We start from the raw sequence: 13895 nt of genomic DNA, 5'->3' as shown, positions 1-13895 counted from the left end.
AACTGAACTACTAGTAGCAATATCCCAATTAAAATAACATTTACTGAGTTTGTCAAACGAAACGTCAGTCATTTTAACACATCAACCTCCCAAAAAAATCAGTCATATCTAATGTGTCGATTAAAATATCATACTGGGAGTAATAAAAACAAGCTCTTTATCATCAATTTGCTTTAACATAATTTGAATAATAGAAACAATACTGTTTTATTAAAAAGCATAACCTAAATATACAATGATTCATAACGCTATGTTATTGAATTACGTCAAAAACAAAGACCAAGTGCACATTTTATTTGCCCTTAATATAATCCAACAATATAAATATAATCAAAATATGAGAATACCAAAATTATATTTGAGGGATATCTAGTAGTTTTTTTTGAGTGTCAAATTAAATGTCATTGTTGATGAGTGTCAACTCCCTTATTAATAAAAAAAACTAATTACATTTGACATTGTGGTATGTGTTCAATTTAAAAGCATAACCTAAAAATAAATCGGTAACCCGTGTGACAAGATTGTAATCAGCTGGTTAGATACATATTTGACGTCTTACTATAAATAAAAAATATGGATCAATACTTATCATTAGCTATTTTATTTGAAGACATGAGACTTATTTATTCTACTATATTTAACAATGCCCTACTATCTATCCTTCTTAATAAAGATAAAATATCACAAAGACATTGGTTCAACGCACATAGGGGGAAAATTTAGCGTCTATCAAACGAATGTCACTATAAATTTAAAAAAGTTGCGACCAAATATCACCAAAATCAACCACTAAAGTCAAATTATTCTTTGTATATGTCTAAGTCAATGTCAGTGAAGTCGACTTCATAGAAATAAAATAATTTATTTTATTTTATATCGGTACACTACGTTCAGCAATGTTTCAAATATTTGTTATATCGATGTTGCCTATATTTCTTTTTTCCTATAAGAGCAAAATTTAAAATTAGACGCGACAGATTCCTATTGTGAGTCAAAATTATTTGAACCTATATGAGATAAGAGTGATATTTCATACAGAAATGTTTTGTACGGTGTATTTATCCAAGTAAAACGAGTTAAATACTTTACTGGCATAATGAAGTTGACAGGTATTTTCCTAGATCGCCTACTTGATAAAAATAAAATTATTTTATTTATTTTGTTTTACTTTGGTACAATACGTTCTTAATAATATTGTTTTAAATAGTTGTTAAGCGGTGTTGCCCAAGTTTCTTTTTTTTCTTTCCACGTTATTAATATATTTTCTAAAATGTAATTAAGGGCAGTTTCGAACTAAAATTTGTTTAAGTAATATGTGGGATGAGAGCGTTATTTTATACATGAACGATTCCAGCGATGTATGTCTTTAATAGGAACGAATTAAATTGTTTTCTGTCATTTCGCGGCGAGACTTTTCTTTTTCGTTTCTTCCGTGATCGTGCTGTCGTTGCGCTCGACACCTTCGGACGCAGAAACCCAGAAAAACAGTGGGTTTTTTTCGAAATAGCGCCGTTGTCTGTCGTTTCCGGCCTCTCGTCACCAGTATTTCTGAAGCTCTTCGATGGGCCTCTTCCTTTCTCTCACGGTACCACCATATGTCGTTTTCTTCTACCTACCCGAGCGCCTGTATACGACCGCACCAATCTCCATTTCGTATTCAACGTGGCCATCTCCCTACGAGCGGCCTACTATGACCACCCCGGCCGGGTTTTCGTGCCGGTGTCTTTTGTTTCGATTTGATATTGTTTGTTATTATCCGAATTATGTCGACAATTAAGGGAACTCAAAATTGAAAATATTATCACAAAACTCTAGAAATAGAAATATACGATTAGACTCGCTTTCTGTCTGTTAGTAAATATAAGAGAATATGTCATTGTATATTCTAAAACCTACTTGATGTTAGTATAGTTTTTAAGTGTGTTAATATTTATATGTTAAATATAGAAATAAGAATGATTTCGACATGATGATTGTAATACAGAGAACAAAGGACATGAACACAATCCAAAATTGGATATTTACATATTTAAATATAAAAAATATTATATTCCTCATTTACAGACTTCACAAATTCAGTTTCTATCATATAGTGATGCGACATCTATTATAAATCGTTCAAAAGTCACGAATTTCATTAAAAGATGACCACCACATTAAATAGTCAACGAGTACGAGAAAACGCATTAAATTTATATATGTTTTAGACGTAAATTTAATAAAAATCAAGAAAATATTACATTTAAAAAATGTATTGACATTCTAGCCATACAACTATGATTTAACAGTGTATCTATTGAAGTAAAATGAATTAAATCTTAGAGTCATAATGAAGTTGAAAGGTGTTTTTCTAGAACGCCTATTTGATTGAAATAAAGTTATTATTTCTGTTATTATTGGTACAAAACATTCTTAATAATATTGTTTTAAATACTTGTTATGCGGTGTTGCCTATGGCTCTTTTTTCCTTTTATTTTTGTTCATGTTCAACTTTACTTATATAATTACTACTTTTATTGAATGTGTGTAAATGTTGTTACTGTTTTTTTGGTTAAAATTATGCCTTTACTTTTATTATTCAAAGTATTTTATTGGAAACTATAACTTTATCCCATTTTTCAGACACCTTATTAACGATATCCAAAAAAAAGTTTGGTATTTTTTCATTGTATGAACGAAAGTAACGGGTGTTGTTATACTAGGTAAGTTTCTAAATAGTTTTTGATTGGTCATAGAAGGTAAATTCTGTTTCATTAAAATTACTTTTATACTATACTCTACGTTGTCATGAAAGTTTCACACCTCTACTTTGAAGGTTACGAGGATTAACGTACCATAACCTGATATATAAGGATTTTAATCTACTACTGGTAGAGATCTGGTAGAGACTGGTACTTCATCTAATAAAACTTTAATATGGGAAACTTTTGTAATTACAGAATGGGAACTTTTTTCCTTTTCTTGTGGTTTAATATTGCAACTTCCAAAATTTGAGGCATTTGATTAATATGTTTAGCTGCTGTCGAAGTTTGAGGCGTATATGTTTGGAAGTTTAAGTGTCATCCGCAGAGAACGCGGAGTTTACTTTTTCAACTTTAGGGATACCATCCATGTAGATGTATATAATAATATAACATAATATAGTAGCAAGGTAGTGGGGACACTAGACTGGATGAAGCTCCTAGTCGAAAAATAATCACCGATTTTGACGTAGAATGCCAAACTTAGTCGAAGGCCACCAAGACCACTGCCTCCATGAGATTCTTCTCATGAAATGTACCGATGAAACGATTTAGAGAATTGGAAGTTTCTATCACACCCGCATATCGCAAATCTAGCCACTTCTGACTTTTTTGATCGGTGCCAAGTACCTTTATCGAGTTACTCAATGCTTTCTCTCGAAAAATGCATACGATTTTACACTCGAAATAATCATAATTATAGATGCACAGAGACAGATTGTTTTGTTTGAGATAATTACTGCAGACATTCATCGTGTTCCTATAGTCTATAGGGTCTAGGGGGTAGGGGAGGGAATAGGGTTAGGGTCTCATGAAAAGTAGAATTACTTCGCCCGCTAGCCTCGCAGCTTGATGTATTGACGAGTGTTTGGCTCCAAATCCATACTGCTCCCGCTTTCGGTGGTGTTCAACCAATTTTCGATAAGGAGCCTCAGAAGAGTCTTCAGCTCAGAGCTCAGATTGTCTCTTTTCTTCGTAATGACAATAATATAGGTGTGGAGTTATCTATAATCTTTGTGCTTCTAATAAGAGATTCACAAAACGTTATCAAACAGATTTCAGATGATGATTGTTGAACTAATAACAACAAAAACAGACTCAAATATAAAAAACGTGACGTTCTCCACACACTAATATCGTCTTATGCACAAACAAAACTATTTTGAATGTTTCCTGACAATATAAATTCGTATTTTCGATTTTAATTCGCGCTCGAAGATACGTACGTTGTGTCGGAATCATTCCGGCTCGTGCATGTTGTCTTTCCATCTCTGTTATCTCAAGGTTACGCCGTTCGAACGACATGCGATAGCGCGGCTGTCTTTCTTCTGCGGACGCGAGCGTTCCGGCCTGGCGCCGCTCTAGTGGGCCGTCGACGTCGTTTGCGCGGGGTCGGGAGAGGGTCTCGGCGGCCCCTTCGAAGCCGTTTTGTTCTCCGCGCTCTCTTCTCAGCCGAATCAACGAACCAAGAATGGCGTTTTATTTTCGACTACTTCGGTCGGCTCCGACGTTTATCCTTCGGTGTATAGATGGTGTGGCGTTCTGGCGACGCTTTAAAAATACTTTACGCCACAGTCGCCGTCGCCCAGAAATCGGTTTTCCCCTGGTGGAAAATACGGCCGGCCTTGGTCTCGGATTTCTGACGACCAACGTTGGAACAATGAAATCCGGCCGGTTCTTTACCTATCGCGGATCGCGGGTCGACGCTGAGGCCCTCTATAATCGATCGGTCGAACTGGCCCTTGTTGATATTGGGATCGTAAATTTGCGGGCGCTTGAGCGACCCCACGATGTGAATATATCTGAAACAATTGTTGAATATACCGCTAAAGGGTCTCCACCAGGTTGAAGACGAATGAAAACAAGGCCAGAAATGTTATATTAGTTCGGATAATACAGCTTAATAGCTTCGAATCTGTCCATGTTAATTTCGCGTTGCGGCGAAATGACAAAAACTTAATTATGTCACTTGATGGATGCGCGATTTCTCAAGTAGAATCAGCAACAATAACATGTCAATTCCTACCCAGCCCCGACCTACCATAGTAAAACAAATTTTTTGGCAAAATTGGTTTTTTAATTCACCACAATTCCCTTCAAGGATTCTTTATGTTGAATAAATAGTTTACTAGCTCTACTTCTTCTTTGGGTGAATACACCATCTTCATCTTTCCTATTTTATTCATGTTTTCGAGACATATATTTACTTTTCTCTCTAATGTAGTTAAGAGGTTAATTGAAAAGTCCCCGGCCTACTATAGTAAAATAATTTTTTTTTAAAATTAGTTTCTTTTATTCAAACAATTCCCTTCAAGGGTGATACACGGATTATAGCGACCCTTCAACTTTTTGATACCCTTTTTGTAGTACGATTTGTCCTTTGCTTCAAAATAGGCCTCAGTTTCGGCGATCACCTCTTCATTCGACGAACATTTCTTCCCAGCGAGCATTCTTTTGAGATCTGAGAACAGGAAATAGTCGCTGGAGGCCAGATCTGGAGAATACGGTGGATGGGTGAATTTTTGCCATTGTTTTCACTGACTTGGAACACGGTGCATCGTCTTGATGAAGCAGCACTTTCTTTTTCTTTAAATGCGACCGTTTTCGGCGATTTCGACCTTCGAACGGTCCAATAACGCTATGTAATAGTCGCTGTAGATGGTCCTTCCTTCTTCAAGGTAGTCAATGAAAATTATTCCTCGCGCATCCTAAAATACAAACGCCATAACCTTCCCAGCCGACTGTCGCGTTTTCCCACGCTTTGGAGAGAGTTCATCGTGTGCAGTCCACTCGGATGACTGTCGATTAGACTTCGGAGTGAAACGATGGAGCCATGTTTCATCCATTGTCACATATCGACGCAAAACTCGGGTTTATTTTGCTTGATCATCTTCAAACACTGCTCCGAATCATCCACTCGTCGTTGTTTTTGGTTAAAAGTGAGCTCGCGCGGCACCCACTTTGCACAGGGCTTTCTCATATCCAAATATTCGTGAATAATATGATATACACGTTCAGTTGATATCTAAAGATATCAACTGAAACAATTGTTGAATGTGCAGTAAAAGGTGTCTATCAGCTTGTAGAAGAACGAAAATGAGGCAAAATAAGTATTTTAATTGTTATTTTTTATGTTAATTGTTATTTACATGATACCTAGAAGATCTCTTCAGAAAATGATGTGTAAAATATCTTATTCTAAATCTTACTCTATAGTCTATATATGTCTATTAATTATATCGGCTGGTAACAAACGTTTTAGCCTACACATATCACTGGCTTACAGAGCTAAGTTAACAAAAACATCCACCTATTTGGAAACACGCCCCTATTGCTATTATTCCGGAAAATGGAGACACATCAGTACCTTTCAACTACCCTCCAACCAGTCTCTTGAACTCATATCTATCTAAAATCGTCAAAACTATCGAAAATCGTCGAGTGAATAATAATCAACACTTTCGTTAAAGCTGCGACAGTGAAAAACATCATCCAAGACGAACAGTTGGGATTTGGAGCCAAGCACTCGTCAATCAATCAAGCTGCGAGGCTAGTGGGCAAAGTAAACCGTACTTTTCGTGACAGGAATCTTATTTCGACTCTAGTACCATAGTGATGTTACTCATTGTACCAATATGGAACACTATATCAATTCGTAATTAAAAAGATCTGATGATTTAAGTAGATTGAAGTGCACTAACATTATTTGTTCATTTGACATATCCAAGTTCAAAATGTATTTGTTATTCTGGACTGTTATAAGTGACAATTTCTTAACGAAATCAATTTCCTGCCTGCTTTGTCAATTTTTAGGAACTTGGAAAATTATTTTTGGAGTGTTTGGCTGGATACTTCAACAAGCACGTTCTATAATTCTTCCTTTTAAACCACTTTTGATGATTCTGTTTAATTAAACCATGAACTGATCTATTTGGACTTATGGGGTGCAAGTATAAAGTACTAACTCATCAACCAGTCAAACCCTCGTTGGTAAAAAGGAGACTTTAAAATATTTACAAAAATATATATCAATCTTATCACCACATAAACAACGAGGAACTTCACGGTAACCGGTAAATAAGCTTATTAAAATAAAATATAAAAAAAGTTGTGGCAAACCCATTCACATATAATAAATATCATGGTAATACATTTTATTATTTCTTTCTTAAACGGTTTTATTTATCAACAAGTCCTTAAAACAGTTCTAAAATCGCAATAAAAGAATATCACATAAAACCAACAACCCGTGCAACAAGACACGTGATGCTTATGCACCAGGTTCCCTTTATGTGTACGCTTGGCTAAGACAGGTGGATTTATAATTAATTAAACTGTACGGATGTGCTGCCCTTACCAATAATCGTAATGTTTCAAGATTCTTTAAAATATTGACGAACTTTTTTGTTTTATTGTTTATTTGGTTGTTAATAAATTGCTTGTACAATCAGTCTTCATCTTATTTTAAAGCTTATGAATTGTGTGAATTTAATATTCTTAACAAAAACAATGTCTTTGGTATATCATACTATTATTAGATGTATAAATGTCACTACAAAGTTCAGAAGAAGATGGCATCTGTCAACAACATAACCTTCAATTATTTGAAGCTTTATACTTGCTTTTATAGGTTATTTGAGTGAAGAAATTCGTATGAAGAGGTCATAATGATTGACCCAAAACTGTTCCCACGTAGCATTGAATGTGTTTTTAAATCAATAATTGAACTTACATTATTCCACAACTACCATATTCGCCTAATTTAGCTCCATTGGACTTAAATTGACTGTTTTAGTAAAAAATATTCGAAATAGACGACATAAATTTATAAAAATAAATAATCTGTTCTTTTAAGTATTTGCTTTTTTTTTAGGACAATAGTATAATGAAATGGTCTCCATAGGTAATGAATATGGATCATCTAACATGTATTGAAGAGTGACTCTGCCACTGTAATTATTTATTTACGGTCTATTTTCTGGACTGGACATGCAGTAGTCAGACGATTATTGAAAATATATATAGATGTTTGTTTTAGCTGGTTTTTTTATAACTATAAACGTTCTAACTATAAAGGACTGTTATTATATAACTAGTCAATTGAAAAAACATTTTTTTGACAAAATCAGTTTTTTTTTATTCAACATAAATTCCTTCAAGGGTGATACACTGATTATAGCTACCCTCCAACTTTTCGATACCATTTTTGTAGCACGATTTGTCCTTTGCTTCAAAATATGCCTCAATTTCGGCGATCACCTCATCATTCGACGAAAATTTCTTACCAGCCAGCATTCTTTTGAGGTCTGAGAACAGGAAATAGTCGTTGGTGCTAGATCTGGAGAATACGGTGGATGAGGAAGCAACTCGAAACCCAATTTATGTCTTGGTGAAGCACCACTTTCTTTCACTTCAAATGCGGCTATTTTTCGGCTATGTCGTCCTTCAAGCGGTCCAATGACACTATGTAATAGTCGTTGTTGATGGTCCTTCTTTCTTAAAGGTAGTCATTGGAAATTATTCCATGCGCATCGCAAAATACAGGCGCCATAACCTTGCCAGCCGGGTGTTGAGTTTTCCCACGCTTTGGAGCGGGTTCATCATGTGCAGACCACTCGGATGACTGTCGATTGGACTTCAGAAGAAATTATGGAGTCATGTTTCATCCACTGTCACATATCGACGCAAACACTCGGGTTTATTACGCTTTATCGTCTAAACCTAGCATACCAATCTTTGATGGTTGATTTTCCTGGGGCAGTATCCAGAAACTCGGCATCAAGGCAAGTGTTTGCTTCAACCGTATTTTTTTTCCGTTCAAAAAGCAATATTTTATCAACATGCGAAATTCCTTTTTATCCATTTTTCACAATAACAAAAGTTACTTCACTCAAAATGCTATAATTCACAAAGTAATGATCCGACAGCTGTCCAATTTATACACGCATCTTTTGAGGGTTAGGGCTAACTAAAAAACATATAGCGCCATCTATGTGTCAGGCCGGGGCTTTTCAATTAACCTGTTATATGTATAAATGATCTTATAATATATTCATTATATATTACAGCATATATATTTTGTATAACACCGATGACATACCATAAAATTTAGCTTCAATTGCTTTTAGTTTAATCTCCATTCTAACTTTACTACCTGCTGCTTTACTGTGAAATAATAGTAAATATTTACGTGACGTGTTACATCAATCTTAAAATATAGTGTTAACTGTTAAAATTTAATTTTGTTGGCATTTTAACAATATTTCGCGGAGGCAATTTATGTTTGAATTAAATTTATTGCGAAACATACTACTCTTGGCCACAGGTAGCACGAGTTGCGAAGGAAATGGGAGTTTGAATCAATATATTAAGCCTATAAATTAGTTTTAAAGGGTTTTTATTTTGTTGGAGCTTAATTGTGAACAACACAAGAACACGCTATTGCTCAGGCAGGTCACGATGAGACGCCGGCACAAGTAGTCATCAGAAGGAGCAAAATCTGGATAATACGACGAATGGGGTAGCACTTCTCATTTTAACGTTTCCAAGTGTTTTCACCGGTTTTGCAACATGTGGTCGAGCGTTATCATGCTGAAGAATACCATTGCTTCGCTCAAACGCTTCATTGTAGTTGATAGCGATGCTTATTGTGGCGAATTTTCTCAATAAATACCTTTTTTACGTTAACATTTGATCACAAATTACTCTGTAGTAAGCAAATATTAATATATTCTGAAAATCATTGAAGTATAAAACGGCTAATGGATTGATTTAATCTCGTTTCATACGTCTTCATTGGACTAGCCGCCCAAATCAGAACTGGTAGCAAGAGCGCGTCAATCACGTACGAACAGTTACCTAACCTCCGAAGAAAGAAGGCCCGAACGCTCATAGAAAGGCCGACGTCGAAATTATTCGAAATGCCCAGCCAGAAAACTTCCGAGACTTCATGTCAGAGGGCGCATTATCGCAAACCTCCCATCTAGTCGCGAGCGGCAACCCACGGCCATCAAAGAAAATCCTTTTCCCATCTCCCGGTACGTTAATTAAGTGAAATTTTCACCGTCGAGGAAAGAGCTCGCCACAAACTATCTATCTAATATTTTAATGACTGTACTTTTCGAAAAAAAATCCAAACAAGTTTACGATCAACCGAGTACGTCCGTCGACGATCTGCCGCGGTCGTTCCCTCCTTGTCCCGCGCGCCGGGGCCCGTACTCTCCGTCTTCGTCGCTCTAAAAATACGCGGGCATCGATCGGCGGCCGCTTCAAACTCGACGGCGCCCGCCACCGCTTCGGTTTTAACCCCGTTTTTTCGAATTTCCCTCCCTTTTGTTTCGCCAACGCCAACTCCAGGAACGTAATTTTCGGGGACGGCTCGTTTCTTTGATTATTTAGATAGTTAACCGAGTCCTGCGACGGTATCTCTCCGTCGATTCCATCCGTGGACGGCACCACGGATCGCAGAAATCGAAATCTGACTTACAGTTACTGCCTGAGCGTTTCCGTTATCGGGTACGACGTTTTTTTCCTCGGTCTCTCCTTCTGCTCGTTTCTAACGGGGGAGATCGTCGAAAAATAGTCGCAGTTTCAGAAATGCTGCTGTCGGAAAAAACGTTCCTACGATAACTATACTGCTCAACGTAAAAAGACGATTTTATTCGAACGGTTCTAGCACTGCAGTACGTTTGTTACATGCACATGCAGGAAACACCGAGCAAAATCAATTTTAACAACCCTAGTACGATAAAATATAAACGAATGTAATAAATTAATAAAAATTTAACATCAATTTAACTTTACTATCGCTATCAACAATGTAAAAATTGAAATTTGATCCAGTTTATTCTTAAGGTCAAGTTAAACTGCTAGAAAAGTATTTTATACAGATTATATCACCAGCAATTTAATGTTAATTTAATATAATTTTATCTCAATTTAACTTTATTATCCAGAAGTACGTCAAATATCCTTTATATCATAATAAAATATATATTATTATATAATATAAAAAATTATTACAATTTAATTTAACAATTATTTAATTCCATTATCTGAAGTTGGTTAAACTGCAAAATTATTGATAAATAATCAAAGTATATGCCTAATCCACCTTATAGTTCGTAAAAAATATATGACAGTTTATTTAATTAAATGATTAAATTATAATTAAATTTTGAAATAAATTTAAACTTAATTTAACTTTTTTACCTTATAGAAACTTTTATGGAACAGATTATATCCCGATTAATTTAACTTTATTAGCCAGAGGTACGCCAATTATACTTTATATCATAATAAAATATATGTTATTGTATAATATAAAAAATATTTGAATTTAATTTAACAACTATTTAATTTCATTATCTGAAGTTGGTTAAACTATCAAATTATTGATAAATAATCAAAGTATATGTCTAAACTTCTTTATAGGCCATAAAATATATATTACAGTTTATTTAATTAAATAATTAAATAATAATTAAATTTTGAATTTAATTTAATCTCAATTTAACCTTATTATCCCTAGCATCATAATCACCACAAATGTAAGAAAAAACAGTCTAATTTAATTTAATCTTAATTTAACTTTATTATATTAAGGTAGAGTTAAACTGCTTAAAAAATAATTATTAAACTACCTTATACAGATCAGACTACATACAAGCCTATAAAATTTAATTAAATTTAATCTTAAGAAACTGATAGAAATTCGAAATATATATGAAATCTACCTTAAATTATAATAATTTATTTTATATAGAAGAATTTTAAATGGATAGATAGAATCGCGAAAAATGTAACTTTAATTTAATTAAATTTAATCTCCTGAATATATATATTTAGTGTTCTTTAAATTATAATAAAATATATATTAATCTCTATTATATAAACAAAATATATTTTAATTTAACTATTTAACTTTATAATCTGAAGTTGGTTAAACTGTAAAATTATTGATAACTATTCAACATATATGCCTAATATACTTTATAATTTTTAAAATATATATTATATTACATTTAATTTAATCTTAATTTAATTTAATTATCTGAAGCTTGCATTTCTACAAACAAATATATAAACTATAATTTAATTATAATGAAATATGTATTATTGTATAACAGGTAAATTAAATTCAACTTAATTTAATTTTAACAGCCATTTCATTTTATAATCTGAAGTTGGTTAATCTGAACTTTGAATTTATTGATAAATATTCAACATATGTATGTAGATTACCTCATAATATAAGTTATATATTATAGAACATCTATTTTGTAGATGAATTTAACTTAATCTCCATTTTAACTTATTATCTACAGCAGGTTACTGAAAAATAATTAATAAATATTCATGTCACGTTTTGATTTTACCTAATTCTTCAGTAAAATATATATTATTCCTGGATTACATTAAATCAAATTTAATTTTAATTTAATCCACAATTTATTTTATTAAATTTATTGTGCAGAATACTACATAAAACGTAGTTTTAGTGTAAATAATTTTAATTTAAATCTTGATTTCATTGTATTAAAATTTTGCTTTGCAAACTTTGCAATTTTGAACTCATTTTACCACTTTTTAGGTTTAGGCAAACCAATCAGAAGGAGGGAGGTCTGGAAAATATGTCAGAGGATGTAGGGCATATTAGGGGGGCGCCTTCAACGTATTATTAACTGCTCTTCAAACAAAAAGTGGTGCATTGTCGTACGAAAAACATGTTGACTTGCTTCACAGTTGTACATATTATATTACATATATATCAGATAAATTCAAATCTATTTATAATCAATTTGGTCTTAACTTTAATCGCATTGTCTCTTCCAAAATTACTACTAAGTTCTAGCAACCAGGCTCTGTTAAAACTAGCATACAGGTATATCGATATTTTTTAACCGACTTCAAATATTTTTGTATAATGTTATTGCCGAACTGATGTAACGGAAGAGCGGAAGTCGTTCGGTGTGCTTTTTAAACACTAATCATATCATATGAGAAGCCGTAGAGATATTGCAGGAAACTGTTCCTATGGTGTAGTGGTTATAGCGTTCAACTCACATGCGAAGGTCGAGGGTTCGATTACCGGCGAGGGCAACAACTTTTGTTGTTGTTCTAGCCTGGTTAGAACATTTGTCAAATCACCTAGGATATGTAGTTGTTTTCAATGTTTTCGTCCCTTGTTTTCAATCATTGTTTCTTTATTCCTATTTTTCCTCATACACTCATGCACCTTTATCTAGTCTACCCATTATAATACTTAATACATTAAACTAACTGCGTAATTTATTGAGTAAATCTAATCTAACACTAAAAAGAGAAAAATAAAATATTTTGAACCGACTTCAAAATATAAATCATTTAATTTTACGCCAATTGTTGAATCAAATTTATTACATATTCCCAATATATCACTTTCATCAATTAGTGTATATTTCACAGTCTGAATAGTTCACGTAACACACGTGAATCCTGAAGTAAACCCGAAAAACCTTTTCCCAAAACCTCACGTACGCTTTACGTAAGGTTAAAAATACAAAAATCGAAATACCATCGAAACAATTGCCCGCGTCTGTCAAACTAATTAATGCCGATGACGTTTCGTGTACTTTCTATTGTGTGAAGTTGTCTGTCCCTCGAAACTTACATAACCTCAACGCCGTTGCCTCAGAAACCGTCTCATAATTCAACAAAATATGACGCTGCATGAGAACCTCCTTTTTTGGGCGCTTGTTTTCTGTTTTTTTTTTCGAAAGATTCGTAACATCTTAATAAAACACGCGACGTCCTTATCAACAGTGCAAAATTTCCTATGTCGAAATTCCACACACGGCACGGCTTATAATAAACACTGATTAGATATATAAAACCGCTCTCAGTTTAAACAAAAATTCCACAGTCTAGGTCACTGCTCGACTCACCCTGTACGAAGCTTTACAAAACTCTGACGTTCTCCGAGCTGCCGCCGGTATATCCACTATTCCTACGGATTATATTGGCCGTTGGAGCGCTGTAGAAAAACAGTTCTGAAAACTACAGGATGACTCGCGCTGAATCATCGCGTTTAAAATATCACAGTTCGCGGCTGACAATAATACGAAACGCGCAATACCGTTTAAAACAAACGAATATGACTGTCAGATTTGGAAT

General features: G+C 34.0%; 1 protein-coding gene across 1 annotated transcript in view; it reads right to left on the bottom strand.

The window, feature by feature from the left end:
• LOC143201272 (U3 small nucleolar RNA-associated protein 25 homolog) overlaps window positions 1–13895 on the bottom strand; it is a 27859-nt gene extending 13964 nt beyond the window's left edge. Inside the window, exon 1 of the mRNA XM_076412224.1 lies at window positions 13667–13895. The gene's annotated coding sequence lies outside the window, so the exon portion shown is untranslated. The remainder of the gene's footprint in view (window positions 1–13666) is intronic.

The sequence above is a fragment of the Rhynchophorus ferrugineus genome, unplaced genomic scaffold, assembly GCF_030347505.1.
Source record: "Rhynchophorus ferrugineus isolate W39M unplaced genomic scaffold, kcgeb_rfMv2 rfM8, whole genome shotgun sequence".
Classification (NCBI taxonomy): domain Eukaryota; kingdom Metazoa; phylum Arthropoda; class Insecta; order Coleoptera; family Curculionidae; genus Rhynchophorus; species Rhynchophorus ferrugineus.
The sequence above is the reverse complement of the archived record's forward strand: the minus strand, read 5'-3'. Positions and strand labels throughout refer to the sequence as shown.